The sequence below is a fragment of the Bombina bombina genome, chromosome 6, assembly GCF_027579735.1.
Source record: "Bombina bombina isolate aBomBom1 chromosome 6, aBomBom1.pri, whole genome shotgun sequence".
NCBI lineage: Eukaryota > Metazoa > Chordata > Amphibia > Anura > Bombinatoridae > Bombina > Bombina bombina.
The window spans coordinates 253002818-253019069 of record NC_069504.1 but is presented as its reverse complement, the minus strand read 5'-3'; the positions used below and the strand labels follow the sequence as shown (position 1 = coordinate 253019069).

General features: G+C 43.7%; 1 protein-coding gene across 3 annotated transcripts in view; it reads right to left on the bottom strand.

The window, feature by feature from the left end:
• Positions 1–16252, bottom strand: part of ZFC3H1 (zinc finger C3H1-type containing) — a 635174-nt gene that overhangs the window by 542476 nt on the left and 76446 nt on the right. The window lies entirely within an intron of this gene.

Below are 16252 nucleotides of genomic sequence, written 5' to 3'. Positions count from 1 at the left end.
GGAGTGTGGTGTTTTATACTTAGTTTATTCTTCACTCAAAAGTTTGTTATTTTTAAATGGTGCCGGAGTGTACTGTTTATCTCAGGCAGTATTTAGAAGAAGAATCTGCCTGCGTTTTCTATGATCTTAGCAGAAGTAACTAAGATCCATGGCTGTTCTCACATATTCTGAGGAGTGAGGTAACTTCAGAGAGGGAATGGCGTGCAGGTTTTCCGGCAATAAGGTATGTGCAGTTAAAATATTTTTCTAGGGATGGAATTTGCTAGAAAATGCTGCTGATACCGAACTAATGTAAGTAAAGCCTTAAATGCAGTGAGAGCGACTGGTATCAGGCTTATTAATAGAGATACATACTCTTATAAAAATGTAATATAAAACGTTTGCTGGCATGTTTAATCGTTTTTATATGTATTTGGTGATAAAACTTATTGGGGCCTAGTTTTTTTTCCACATGGCTGGCGTGAATTTTGCCTAGAAACAGTTTCCTTAGGCTTTCCACTGTTGTAATATGAGTGGGAGGGGCCTATTTTGCCGTTTTTTTTTGCACAGCAAAAATTAGACAGACAGACATCCAGCTTCTTCCTGCATGAACCAGGACATCTCTGGAGGGCTCAAAAGGCTTCAAAGTCGTTTTTGAGGGAGGTAAAAAGCCACAGTAGGGCTGTGGCAGTTGTGACTGTTTGAAAAAACGTTTTTGTAATTTATTATTCCGTTTTGGGTATTAAGGGGTTAATCATCCATTTGCAAGTGGGTGCAATGCTCTGCTAACTTGTTACATACACTGTAAAAATTTCGTTAGTGTAACTGCCTTTTTTTCACTGTTATTTCAAATTTTGACAAAATTTGTGTTTCTTAAAGGTGCAGTAACGTTTTTTATATTGCTTGTAAACTTGTTTAAAGTGTTTTCCAAGATTGCTAGTCTCATTGCTAGTATGTTTAAACATGTCTGACACAGAGGAAACTACTTGTTCATTATGTTTGAAAGCCATGGTGGAGCCCCATAGGAGAATGTGTACTAAATGTATTGATTTCACCTTAAACAGTAAAGATCAGTCTTTAACTATAAAAGAAATATCACCAGAAGATTCTGAAGAGGGGGAAGTTATGCCGACTAACTCTCCCCACGTGTCAGACCCTTCGCCTCCCGCTCAGGGGATGCACGCTAATATGGCGCCAATTACATCAGGGACGCCCATAGCGATTACCTTGCAGGACATGGCTGCAATCATGAATAACAGAATTTATGCTTACCTGATAAATTACTTTCTCCAACGGTGTGTCCGGTCCACGGCGTCATCCTTACTTGTGGGATATCTCTTCCCCAACAGGAAATGGCAAAGAGTCCCAGCAAAGCTGGCCATATAGTCCCTCCTAGGCTCCGCCCACCCCAGTCATTCGACCGACGGACAGGAGGAAATATATATAGGAGAAACCATATGGTACCGTGGTGACTGTAGTTAGAGAAAATAATTCATCAGACCTGATTAAAAAACCAGGGCGGGCCGTGGACCGGACACACCGTTGGAGAAAGTAATTTATCAGGTAAGCATAAATTCTGTTTTCTCCAACATTGGTGTGTCCGGTCCACGGCGTCATCCTTACTTGTGGGAACCAATACCAAAGCTTTAGGACACGGATGAAGGGAGGAAGCAAATCAGGTTACCTAAACGGAAGGCACCACGGCTTGCAAAACCTTTCTCCCAAAAATAGCCTCCGAAGAAGCAAAAGTATCAAATTTGTAAAATTTGGCAAAAGTGTGCAGTGAAGACCAAGTCGCTGCCTTACATATCTGGTCAACAGAAGCCTCGTTCTTGAAGGCCCATGTGGAAGCCACAGCCCTAGTGGAGTGAGCTGTGATTCTTTCAGGAGGCTGCCGTCCGGCAGTCTCATAAGCCAATCGGATGATGCTTTTAAGCCAAAAGGAAAGAGAGGTAGAAGTCGCTTTTTGACCTCTCCTTTTACCAGAATAAACAACAAACAAGGAAGATGTTTGTCTGAAATCTTTTGTAGCCTCTAAATAGAATTTTAGAGCACGGACTACGTCCAAATTGTGTAACAAACGTTCCTTCTTTGAAACTGGATTCGGACATAAAGAAGGTACAACTATCTCCTGGTTAATATTTTTGTTAGAAACCAGGCTTAGTACGCAAAACCACCTTATCTGCATGGAACACCAGATAGGGCGGAGAACACTGCAGAGCAGATAACTCTGAAACTCTTCTAGCAGAAGAAATTGCAACCAAAAACAAAACTTTCCAAGATAGTAACTTAATATCTATGGAATGTAAAGGTTCAAACGGAACCCCTTGAAGAACTGAAAGAACTAGATTTAGACTCCAGGGAGGAGTCAAAGGTCTGTAAACAGGCTTGATCCTAACCAGAGCCTGAACAAATGCTTGAACATCTATTGAGTTATTTGGGCAAAGATCTCCGGATGGAGTTCCCACTCCCCCGGATGGAATGTCTGACGACTCAGAAAATCCGCCTCCCAGTTTTCCACACCTGGGATGTGGATCGCAGACAGGTGGCAGGAGTGATCCTCCGCCCATTGAATTATTTTGGTCACTTCTTTCATCACCAGGGAACTCCTTGTTCCCCCCTGATGATTGATATACGCAACGGTCGTCATGTTGTCTGATTGGAACCTTATGAATCTGGCCTTTGCTAGTTGAGGCCAAGCCCTGAGAGCATTGAATATCGCTCTCAGTTCCAGAATGTTTATCGGGAGAAGAGACTCTTCCCGAGACCATAGACCCTGAGCTTTCAGGGATTCCCAGACCGCGCCCCAGCCCACTAGACTGGCGTCGGTCGTGACAATGACCCAACTCTGGTCTGCGGAAGCTCATTCCCTGGGACAGATGGTCCAGGGTCAGCCACCAACAGAGTGAATCTCTGGTCTTCTGATCTACTTGAATCATTGGAGACAAGTCTGTATAGTCCCCATTCCACTGTTTGAGCATGCACAGTTGTAATGGTCTTAGATGAATTCGTGCAAAAGGAACTATGTCCATTGCTGCAACCATCAACCCTACTACTTCCATGCACTGTGCTATGGAAGGACGAGGAACAGAATGAAGAACTTGACAAGTGCTTAGAAGTTTTGACTTTCTGACCTCTGTCAGAAAAATCCTCATTTCTAAGGAATCTATTATTGTTCCCAAGAAGGGAACTCTTGTTGACGGAGACAGAGAACTTTTTTCTATGTTCACCTTCCATCCGTGTGATCTGAGAAAGGCCAGAACGATGTCTGTATGAGCCTTTGCTTTTGACAGGGACGACGCTTGTATTAGAATGTCGTCCAAGTAAGGTACTACTGCAATGCCCCTCGGTCTTAGAACCACTAGAAGGGACCCTAGTACCTTTGTGAAAATCCTTGGAGCAGTGGCTAACCCGAATGGGAGGGCCACAAACTGGTAATGCTTGTCCAGAAAAGCGAACCTTAGGAACTGATGATGTTCTTTGTGGATAGGAATATGTAGGTACGCATCCTTTAGATCCACGGTAGTCATAAATTGACTTTCCTGGATAGTGGGTAGAATCGTTCGAATGGTTTCCATCTTGAACGATGGTACCCTGAGAAATTTGTTTAGGATCTTCAAATCCAAAATTGGTCTGAAAGTTCCCTCTTTTTTGGGAACTACGAACAGATTGGAATAAAATCCCATTCCTTGTTCCTTTATTGGAACTGGGTGTATCACTCCCATCTTTAACAGGTCTTCTACACAATGTAAGAACGCCTGTCTCTTTATTTGGTTTGAGGATAAGTGAGACATGTGGAACCTTCCCCTTGGGGGTAGTTCCCTGAATTCCAGGAGATAACCCTGAGAAACTATTTCTAGCGCCCAGGGATCCTGAACATCTCTTGCCCAAGCCTGAGCAAAGAGAGAGAGTCTGCCCCCCACTAGAACCGGTCCCGGATCGGGCGCTACTCCTTCATGCTGTTTTGTTAGCAGCGGCAGGCTTCTTGGCCTGCTTACCCTTGTTCCAGCCTTGCATCGGTTTCCAGGCTGGTTTGGGTTGTGAGGCATTACCCTCTTGCTTAGAGGATGCAGAATTAGAGGCCGGTCCGTTCCTGAAATTGCGAAAGGAACGAAAATTAGACTTATTTTTGGCCTTGAAAGGCCTATCTTGTGGAAGGGCGTGGCCCTTTCCCCCAGTGATGTCTGAAATAATCTCTTTCAATTCTGGTCCAAATAGAGTTTTACCTTTGAAAGGGATGTTAAGCAATTTTGTCTTGGATGACACATCCGCTGACCAAGACTTTAGCCAAAACGCTCTGCGCGCCACGATAGCAAACCCTGAATTTTTCGCCGCTAATCTAGCTAATTGCAAAGCGGCATCTAAAATAAAAGAGTTAGCCAACTTAAGTGCGTGAACTCTGTCCATAACCTCCTCATATGGAGTCTCTCTACTAAGCGAGTTTTCTAGTTCCTCGAACCAGAACCACGCTGCTGTAGTGACAGGAACAATGCACGAAATGGGTTGTAGAAGGTAACCTTGCTGTACAAAAATCCTTTTAAGCAAACCCTCCAATTTTTTATCCATAGGATCTTTGAAAGCACAACTATCTTCGATAGGAATAGTAGTGCGTTTGTTTAGAGTAGAAACTGCCCCCTCGACCTTAGGGACTGTCTGCCATAAGTCCTTTCTGGGGTCGACCATAGGAAATAATTTCTTAAATATAGGGGGGGGGGAACAAAAAGGTATGCCGGGCTTTTCCCACTCCTTATTTACTATGTCCGCCACCCACTTGGGTATAGGAAAAGCGTCGGGTGCACCGGAACCTCTAGGAACTTGTCCATCTTGCATAATTTCTCTGGAATGACCAAGTTGTCACAATCATCCAGAGTAGATAACACCTCCTTAAGTAGTGCGCGGAGATGTTCTAATTTAAATTTAAATGTCACAACATCAGGTTCAGCTTGTTGAGAAATTTTTCCTGAATCTGAAATTTCCCCATCTGACAAAACCTCCCTCATGGCCCCTTCAGATTGGTGTGAGGGTATGACAGAACAATTATCATCAGCGCCCTCCTGCTCTTCAGTGTTTAAAACAGAGCAATCGCGCTTTCTCTGATAAGTAGGCATTTTGGCTAAAATATTTGCTATGGAGTTATCCATTACAGCCGTTAATTGATGCATGGTAATAAGCATTGGCGCACTAGATGTACTAGGGGCCTTCTGTGTGGGCAAAACTGGTGTAGACACAGTAGGAGATGATGTAGTATCATGTTTACTCCCCTCATCTGAGGAATCATCTTGGGCAATATCATTATCTGTGGCAGTACTGTCCTTACTTTGTTTGGACGCTATGGCACAATTATCACATAAATTTAAATGGGGAGACACATTGGCTTTCATACATATAGAACATAGCTTATCCGAAGGCACAGACATGTTAAACAGGCTTAAACTTGTCAATAAAGCACAAAAAACGTTTTAAAACAAAACCGTTACTGTCTCTTTAAATTTTAAACAGAAAACACTTTATTACTGAATATGTGAAAAAGTATGAAGGAATTGTTCAAAAATTACCAAAATTTCACCACAGTGTCTTAAAGCATTAAGAGTATTGCACACCAAATTTCAGAGCTTTAACCCTTAACCCGGAGCCGTTTACAAATTTAACCCCTATACAGTCCCAGCTATAGCCTTTGCTGAGACCCAACCAAGCCCAGAGGGGAATACGATACCAATTGACGCCTTCTAGAAGCTTTTCCAGCAAATTTCAGATTCCCACACATGCATCTGCATGCCCTGCTCTCAAAAAACAACTGCGCAGTAATGGCGCGAAAATGAGGCTCAGTCTACAACTAGGAAGGCCCCCTGACTGGAAAAGGTGTCTAACATAGTGCCTGCCGTTTAATAAACGTTCCCCAAGTTTATAAATGTGAATTGTCAGCATAAATATTAATAAAATGCCCAAATAAAGCAATCGATTTAGCCCATAAAAATGTCTACCAGTTTTTTAGCCCATATTAAGCCCTTTATTCTGTTTGTTTGACTAAGAAAATGGCTTACCGGTCCCCATGAGGGGAAATGACAGCCTTCCAGCATTACATGGTCTTGTTAGAAATATGGCTAGTCATACCTTAAGCAGAAAAGTCTGCTGTTTCCCCCAACTGAAGTTACTTCATCTCAACAGTCCTATGTGGAAACAGCAATCGATTTTAGTTACTGTCTGCTAAAATCATCTTCCTCTCACAAACAGAAATCTTCATCCTTTTCTGTTTCAGAGTAAATAGTACATACCAGCACTATTTTAAAATAACAAACACTTGATAGAAGGATAAAAACTACATTTAAACACCAAAAAACTCTTAACCATCTCCGTGGAGATGTTGCCTGTGCAACGGCAAAGAGAATGACTGGGGTGGGCGGAGCCTAGGAGGGACTATATGGCCAGCTTTGCTGGGACTCTTTGCCATTTCCTGTTGGGGAAGAGATATCCCACAAATAAGGATGACGCCGTGGACCGGACACACCAATGTTGGAGAAAATACCCTGTCAGAGGTATTATCCAGGTTGCCTGAATTAAGAGGCAAGCGCGATTGCTCTGGGGTTAGGAGAAATACAGAGCGCGCAGATGCTGTAAGGGCCATGTCTGATACTGCGTCACAATATGCAGATCATGAGGACGGAGAGCTTCAGTCTGTGGGTGACATCTCTGATTCGGGGAAACCTGATTCAGAGATTTCTAATTTTAAATTTAAGCTTGAGAACCTCCGTGTGTTGCTTGGGGAGGTATTAGCTGCTCTGAATGACTGTAACACAGTTGCAGTACCAGAGAAATTGTGTAGGCTGGATAAATACTATGCGGTACCGGTGTGTACTGATGTTTTTCCTATACCTAAAAGGCTTACAGAAATTATTAGCAAGGAGTGGGATAGAAAGGGTGTGCCTTTTTCCCCACCTCCTATATTTAGAAAAATGTTTCCAATAGACGCCACTACACGGGACTTATGGCAGACGGTCCCTAAGGTGGAGGGAGCAGTTTATACTTTAGCAAAGCGTACTACTATCCCGGTTGAGGACAGTTGTGCTTTTTCAGATCTAATGGATAAAAAATTGGAGGGTTACCTTAAGAAAATGTTTATTCAACAAGGTTTTATTTTACAGCCCCTTGCATGCATTGCGCATGTCACGGCCACGGCGGCATTCTGGTTTGAGGCCCTGGAAGAGGCCATCCATACAGCTCCATTGACTGAAATTATTGACAAGCTTAGAACACTTAAGCTAGCTAACTCATTTGTTTCTGATGCCATTGTTCATTTGACTAAACTAACGGCTAAGAATTCCGGATTCGCCATCCAAGCGCGTAGGGCGCTATGGCTTAAATCCTTGTCAGCTGACGTGACTTCGAAGTCTAAATTACTCAACATTCCTTTCAAGGGGCAGACCTTATTCGGGCCTGGTTTGAAGGAAATTATTGCTGACATTACTGGAGGTAAGGGTCACACCCTTCCTCAGGACAGGGCCAAAGCAAAGGCCAAACAGTCTAATTTTCGTGCCTTTCGAAATTTCAAGGCAGGTGCAGCATCAACTTCCCTCTGCTTCAAAACAAGAGGGAACTTTTGCTCAATCTAAGCAGGCCTGGAAACCTAACCAGTCCTGGAACAAAGGCAAGCAGGCCAGAAAGCCTGCTGCTGCCTATAAGACAGCATGAAGGAACGGCCCCCTACCCGGCGACGGATCTAGTAGGGGGCAGACTTTCTCTCTTCGCCCAGGCGTGGGCAAGAGATGTTCAGGATCCCTGGGCGTTGGAGATCATATCTCAGGGATATCTTCTGGACTTCAAAGCTTCCCCTCCACAAGGGTGATTTCATCTTTCAAGGCTATCTGCAAATCAGATAAAGAAAGAGGCATTCCTACGCTGTGTGCAATACCTCCTAGTTATGGGAGTGATCCATCCAGTTCCGCGGACGGAACAAGGACAGGGTTTTTATTCAAATCTGTTTGTGGTCCCCAAAAAAGAGGGAACCTTCAGACCAATTTTGGATCTAAAGATCTTAAACAAATTCCTCAGAGTTCCATCTTTCAAAATGGAAACTATTTGGACCATCCTACCCATGATCCAAGAAGGTCAGTACATGACCACAGTGGACTTAAAGGATGCCTACCTTCACATACAGATTCACAAAGATCATCATCGGTTTCTAAGGTTTGCCTTTCTAGACAGGCATTACCAATTTGTAGCTCTTCCCTTCGGGTTGGCTACAGCCCCGAGAATCTTTACAAAGGTTCTGGGCTCACTTCTGGCGGTTCTAAGACCGCGAGGCATAGCGGTGGCTCCGTATCTAGACGACATCCTGATACAGGCGTCAAGCTTTCAAATTGCCAAGTCTCATACAGAGATAGTTCTGGCATTTCTGAGGTCGCATGGGTGGAAAGTGAAAGAGGAAAAGAGTTCTCTATCCCCACTCACAAGAGTCTCCTCCTTAGGGACTCTTATAGATTCTTTAGAAATGAAAATTTACCTGACGGAGTCCAGGTTATCAAAACTTCTAAATGCTTGCCGTGTTCTTCGCTCCATTCCGCGCCCTTCGGTAGCTCAGTGTATGGAGGTAATCGGCTTAATGGTAGCGGCAATGGACATAGTGCCATTTGCGCGCCTTCATCTCAGACCGCTGCAATTATGCATGCTGAGTCAGTGGAATGGGGATTACACAGATTTGTCCCCTCTGCTAAATCTGGATCAAGAGACCAGAGATTCTCTTCTCTGGTGGTTGTCTCGGGTACACCTGTCCAAGGGTATGACCTTTCGCCGGCCAGATTGGACAATTGTAACAACAGATGCCAGCCTTCTAGGTTGGGGTGCAGTCTGGAACTCCCTGAAGGCACAGGGATCGTGGACTCAGGAGGAGAAACTCCTTCCAATAAATATTCTGGAGTTAAGAGCGATATTCAATGCTCTTCTGGCTTGGCCTCAGTTAGCAACACTGAGGTTCATCAGATTTCAGTCGGACAACATCACGACTGTGGCTTACATCAACCATCAAGGGGGAACCAGGAGTTCCCTAGCGATGTTAGAAGTCTCAAAAATAATTCGCTGGGCAGAGTACCACTCTTGCCACCTGTCAGCAATCCATATCCCAGGCGTGGAGAACTGGGAGGCGGATTTTCTAAGTCGTCAGACTTTCCATCCGGGGGAGTGGGAACTCCATCCGGAGGTGTTTGCTCAATTGATTCATCATTGGGGCAAACCAGAGTTGGATCTCATGGCGTCTCGCCAGAACGCCAAGCTTCCTTGTTACGGATCCAGGTCCAGGGACCCAGAAGCGACGCTGAGAGATAGACTTGGTTCTTCAACCTGGCTTATGTGTTTCCACCGTTTCCTCTGCTCCCTCGACTGATTGCCAAAATCAAACAGGAGAGAGCATCGGTGATTCTGATAGCGCCTGCGTGGCCACGCAGGACTTGGTATGCAGACCTAGTGGACATGTCATCCTTTCCACCATGGACTCTGCCTCTAAGACAGGACCTTCTGATACAAGGTCCTTTCAATCATCCAAATCTAATTTCTCTGAGACTGACTGCATGGAGATTGAACGCTTGATTCTATCAAAGCGTGGCTTCTCCGAGTCAGTCATTGATACTTTAATACAGGCACGAAAGCCTGTTACCAGGAAAATCTGCCACAAGATATGGAGTAAATATCTTTATTGGTGTGAATCCAAGAATTACTCATGGAGTAAGGTTAGGATTCCTAGAATATTGTCTTTTCTCCAAGAGGGCTTGGACAAAGGATTATCAGCTAGTTCCTTAAAGGGACAGATTTCTGCTCTGTCTATTCCTTTGCACAAGCGTCTGGCAGAGGTTCCAGACGTCCAGGCATTTTGCCAGGCTTTGGTTAGAATTAAGCCTGTGTTTAAACCTGTTGCTCCCCCGTGGAGCTTAAACTTGGTTCTTAAGGTTCTTCAAGGAGTTCCGTTTGAACCCCTTCATTCCATTGATATTAAACTTTTATCTTGGAAAGTTCTGTTTTTGATGGCTATTTCCTCGGCTCGGAGAGTCTCTGAGCTATCTGCCTTACAACGTGATTCTCCTTATCTGATTTTTCATGCAGATAAGGTAGTTCTGCGTACCAAACCTGGGTTTTTACCTAAGGTGGTTTCTAACAAGAATATCAATCAAGAGTGAAACACGTAGAAGGAGAGTTGCTTGTCCTCCTTAGAGCAACAAATACTAGGTACCTAGTTTTCAAACCCGCGCGTGATATACGCTAAGTGCGGGATTTACCTACATCTTTATTCCTGCTGCTGCACAAAACTTCAGTCTGGTCTGTTGAGACGCTGATACCGGCAGTTTCAAGGTGAGGTGCCATTTTCGGCAACCACTGACACGGTCAGTGATATAGCCTAATCATGCCCTGAACCGTACACACTTACTGGGAGGAACCGCTACCTATGTCAACTGAACGGCTTGACACCAGCTGAGGAAATCATATGGTAATATGCCTTAGAGCACTGATCTCTGCACATCTCACTGTGTGGGAACTGCCATCAACACATGCTGAGCGGCTTGTTTCTAGCTGAACAGAAGTTTACGGTAGGACGCCCTGGAGCGTTTTCTTTTTCACAATACACTGACTATTTTATAAAAACTTTCTCTTCCAACACCCTACGAGTATCAAAATCTACTCCATATATAAGGTGGATTATTGTTCTTTCAACAAAAGTGGCATTTTTACTCCTCAATTGCAACAAGGTTGCCAAAATTAGCACTATCTTTGGATTACAGCCATTGTCGGTTGATGAACATTAACGGATTAACAAAGTGTCACAGTGTGATATAGACAGCTCTTATATTTATGCAACTGATCGTTAACCCTTTTAATCTTGGAATATTTCTGTTATTAATATAAGGTTGATTTTTTGAATTTTTAGATTCTGTATTTTAGACATTGGTGGTATTTTAGTAATATACTTAGTTCAATCTATTTTTGCAATTACTTATTTCTTACTATAGGGAGACGTCACTAAACTTTATTGTTGGCGATAGTAATATCCTGTCCCATATTTGTTTATATTTTTATTTTTATTAAAATACATTTTCATTAGAGATTAAGTGTGGTACTTTTTCTTGCTATAGCACCCTATCATCTTTGCTCCTTTTATCCTGTTTTATTGTAGCCACTTTGGAGAGGTGGTTAGGGAGTGGCTTTGGATCAGTTTCAGACCATAGCGCTGTATAACATTGTTTTTTTTTATCTAAACACATAGGGCATGTAGTGTGATCAAGATCATCCATGTTAACAGAAAGTAAAAGCTAGCTTGGTCGTGTCTCCTTTAATGATAATTAGCTAAACGTATAGCCAAAAAAAAATGTGCACTGTGTCTTTAAAAATAAACTGTCTAAGTTTTTACAGAGTGTTAGATATTAAATAAAAATGCAATAGCAACCTGTTAAAAGAATATCCACTGGCACACGCGAATTAACAGTCACCTCGCCGCAGCTCTGCTGCGGCTCCTACCTGACTCCACTGACCAAGAACTATCCTCTAAAACGGCGTGCCTAAGATCGCTTGTATATACTAGCCACAAGTTGACTTAGGAGCCATAAGGAAATGCTGCCGATCCGTAAACACTCAGCAAAACTAACTGTGCGGCTGAAGCGCGCGAATACTAGGCCCCGCCCTTCGTGGGCGTACACAACACACCCCAGGAAAAAAAACAAACTGAGTACCGCCATACACCGGAGTCCGATAGAGAGCATTATATCTCCCTACAACTCCGGCATTACTCCCAGCGTCAGCCCCATATTCCACATGCCACACAATAACATAAGGGAATCGCCCATTGCGTCATAGCAATTTAACCTAAAACAGCTCCCAGCGCTTCTAGGCTTATAGGTGTTCATGCCAGAATGAGTTGGGGAAGGTTCAACATGTCAGTATCCCATTTTCAATAAAAATGATAACCCACACCTGTTAAAAGGGGAAGCCCTTACCCGAGCCCATAACCCCTCACAGAAAAGGGAGGAGCTATTTATGCAACTCTGCTGTGGAGCTCTTTGCCTCCTCCTGCTGATCAGGAGGCGATATCCCACAAGGATGAAATCCGTGGAAATCTTGTAAAAGAAAGACAAAATCCTAGGAATAGCCCTTGGATTCACACCAATAGATATTTACGTCAAATCTTATTGTAAATTTTTCTAGTTACAGGTTTACGAGCCTTGAATCATGGTCTCTATGACCGAATCCGAAAAACCTCATTTGGATAAAATCAAGCATTCAATCTCCAAGCAGTCAGCTTCAGAGAGAATCTAGATCTGGGTGAAGAAAGTGCCCCTGAATCAGAAGGTCCTTTCGCAACGGAAGTCTACAGGGAGGTAGAGACGTCGTCTCCACCAGATCTGCATACCAAATCCTGCAAGGCCCGGCCGGTGCGATGAGAATCACTCGAGGAAGAAGAGCAAATGGAGGAAACAGGTATGCTAGATTGAAGGTCCAAGGGGCCACCAGGGCATCTATCAGCTTGGCATTCTGCCTGGATGCCATGAGATCTAACTCCGGCTGACCCCACTTGAGGATCAGACTGGAGAACACTTCCGGATGGAGTTCCCACTCCCCCGGATGAAAGGTATGCCTGCTCAGAAAATCTGCCTCCCAGTTGTCCACCCCTGGGATGTGAATTGCTGATAGACAACAAGAATAGGCCTCCGCCCACCAAATTATTTTGGATACTTCTGTTATCGCCAAGGAACTCCTTGTTCCTCCCTGATGATTGATGTAGGCCACTGACGTTATGTTGTCCGTCTGGAACCTGATAAACTGGGCCGAAGCTAACTGGGGCCAGGCCAGGAGAGCATTGTAGATTGCTCTCAATTCCAGAATGTTCATGGGTAAAAGGGACTCTGCTTGAGACCAAATCCCCTGAGCCTTTAGGGAGCCCAAGACTGCTCCACACCCTAGAAGGATGGCATCTGTTGTCACTATCACCCAAGAAGGTCTGCAAAAGCATGTTCCTTGGGAGATATGATCTAGACAACCACCATAAAAGAATCCCTCGTCTCCTGCTCCAATAGAAGCTGAGGGGACAAGTTCGCATAATCTCCGTTCCATTGTCCCAGCCTGTTCAACTGTAGAGCCCTTAGATGAAAGCGAGCAAACGGAATGATGTCGATTGCCGCCACCATCAGTCCGATTAACTCCATGCACTGAGCCACTGAAGGACAAGGAGAAGACTGAAGGAATAGACAAGTCTCGATAATCTTTGGAGACAGAGAATCTATTATGGTTCCTAGGAAAGTCACTCTAGTGTGTGGAACTAAGGAACTATTTTCTAAATTAACCTTCCAGCCGTGAGATCTTAGGAAGGACAATAACCAAGTCCGTGTGAGATTTTGCTAGCTGAAAGGATTGTGCCTGAACTAGGATGTCCTCCAGACACTGCAATGCCTCTTGAACGAAGCACCGCCAGCAGAGATCCCAGAACCTTTGTGAAGATTCTGGGGGCTGTGGCAAGACCGAAAGGGAGAGCCACAAACTGGCAGTGTTTGTCTCTTTAAATTTTAAACCGTTACTTTCTCTTTTTTTGCAGCAAAATGACAAATAACTATCTTTTATACAGTAAAAACATTTAAATTTGTCCCCAAAAAATAAACTTGTACACCTCAGCACCTCAACAGCTGCTGAAGTGCTCCTACCTTCCGTAGAGCCACTAGGATTATAAAGACAACGATCCCTTCAAAGAAGCACCGGAACCACTTGCTGGCAAAGTATTTGATAAATAATTCACGACTAGTCTGTACTGGAATCGCACAACTCATATGCGACTCCAGAACAGACCAAATAGAAACTGTGCAGAGAGCTTGGGATAATAGCACTATTAATGGCGCCGAAACCAAACCGGAAAGACAGCCCATCGTGGGCGTGGCCTAATCCCTATAGTGAAACCACCGGAGCCAATTTTAAGTCTCATATTTAAAATAAAAGCCTTTCTCCAGCCCCAGTGCCCTGTATGCTGCCCAAAATCTTTCCTTCAGGAAAAAGAATAATGTCCCACACAGAGTACCCTTAAATAAAAGGAGCCCTTTATGTAATAAATGTGCTTTTATTTATGTAAGATCTGAGTCCTTATCCCAGAAATAATGTAGCACTTACCTTGTCTTCTGCCTGGCAGCAAAGGCAGCTCTCAGGTTTGAGAGGTCCTGTCCCTCACATAGCTCTGAGGAAAAAGAATGCTGAGTCACTAAAAACCTCAGACTAAAGGATAAGGGCAGCAAGAAAAGAAAATGTATGCTTACCTAATACATTTGTTTCTTTTAAGACACGATGAGTCCACGGGATTACACCTCCTGGTCAGCAGGAGGCGGCAAAGAGCACCCACTTTAGTCATTCGACCGAAGTTAGGAAGAGAAAGGAAAAGCCAAGGTGCAATTTACCTTCCACCTGCGAGTTCTCAGGAAGGATAGCACAATGTCGGGATGGGACCTTGCTTGTTGACAAGATGGCGCCTGGATTAGAATATCGTCCAGATAAGGTGCCACTGCAATGCCCCACGGTTTTAGAACCGCCAGCAGAGACCCCAGAACCTTTGTGAAAATTCTGGGTGCCGTGGCCAGTCCGAAAGAAAGTCACGAACTGAAAGGGTTTGTCCAGAAAGGCAAACCTTAGGAACTTATGATGATCTCGGTGGATAGGAACATGTAGATATGCATCCTTTAAGTCCACCGTCGTCATAAATTGACCCTAATGGATCAATGGAAGAATGGTACGAATAGTTTCCATCTTGAAAGATGGGACTCTGAGAAACTTGTTCAGACTCTTGAGGTCTAAGATAGGTATGAAAGTTCCCTCCTTCTTGGGAACTACAAACAGATTTGAATAAAACCCCTGCCCGTGTTCCTGTACAGGAACGGGAACAATCACTCCCAGGGAGGAGAGGTCTCTTACACAATGTAAGAACGCCTCTCTTATTATCTGGTTTGCAGATCATCTTGAAAGAAGAAATCTTCCTCGGGGAGGAAAATTTTTGAACTCCAGATTGTATCCCTGGGACACTTTCTATAGCACAGGGATCCTGAACATCTCGCACCCAAGCCTGAACGAAGAAAGAAAGTCTGCCCCCTACCAGATCCGATCCCGGATCGGGGGCATACCCTTCATGCTGTTTTGGAGTCAGCAGCAGGCTTCTTGGATTGTTTACCCTTGTTCCAAGACTGGTTGGGTCTCCAAGTAGGCTTATACTGTGAATAGTTTCCTTCTTGTTTAGAGGAGGAAGAGAAATAATTTTCTTTGAAATAACAAAAGGAACGAAAATTACTTTGTCGTCTTTTTTGTTTATTTATCTTATCCTGAGGAAGGAGATGACCCTTACCTACCGTGATGTCAGATAATTTCCTTCAGAACAGGTCCAAACAAGGTCTTTCCTTTGTAAGGAATAGCTAGAAGCTTAGACTTGGATGACACGTCCGCAGACCAAGGATTTAACCATAAAGCTCTGCGGGCTAGGATAGAGAACCCTGAACTCTTAGCTGCTAATATAGTAATTTGCAGAGAAGCATCCGTAATAAAAGAGTTATAGATAGCGAAGGGAGCGAAAAAAAACCTTTGTTGTATCTTTTAAATTAGGGAGCTTTTTTTTAATGCACACCACACAGTTCAGGTGTGTTCCAGTTTAACTATTGTGTCATATATATATAGCTATGGAACTCTGCATAGACATAATTTGCTGCAGTGTGGATACTGATTAGCATAGGACCAGTCTGATTTGGGACACCTTGTAAGTGGTAGACTGGCTTAGCAGAATATGATCATATTGTGTGACTAAGATCCCATGTTTATTTAAAAGCATATTTTTCTGATAATATTCTTTGCAATTTAAATATATGTCGATATTATTGTGTGAGATGTCTATCCCCAATCATATTTGAACAGTGCAAGTATATTTAGCAAATTGAAGTATATATTTAAATATGCTATAACTATGTGGACTCTAGTGGTAGAATGTGCACCTACACTTTGTTTTTTTATAAATTAACACCTCACTTTACCTTTTCCTATCAGTAACGTAGGCAAAGACAATGACTGGGGTGGGAGGGAAGGGAGGAACTATTTAACAGCTCTGCTGTGGTGCTCTTTGCCTCCTCCTGCTGACCAGGAGGTGTAATCCCACAAGTAAGGATGATGATCCGTGGACTCATCGTGTCTTTAAAAAGAAATCATGGGAGGCGCAGTGAGAATTATGTCCCACAAGTTCCCATTGCTCTAAAACCACCAAAGCTCTACTGCAGAGACTGATATGGACTAC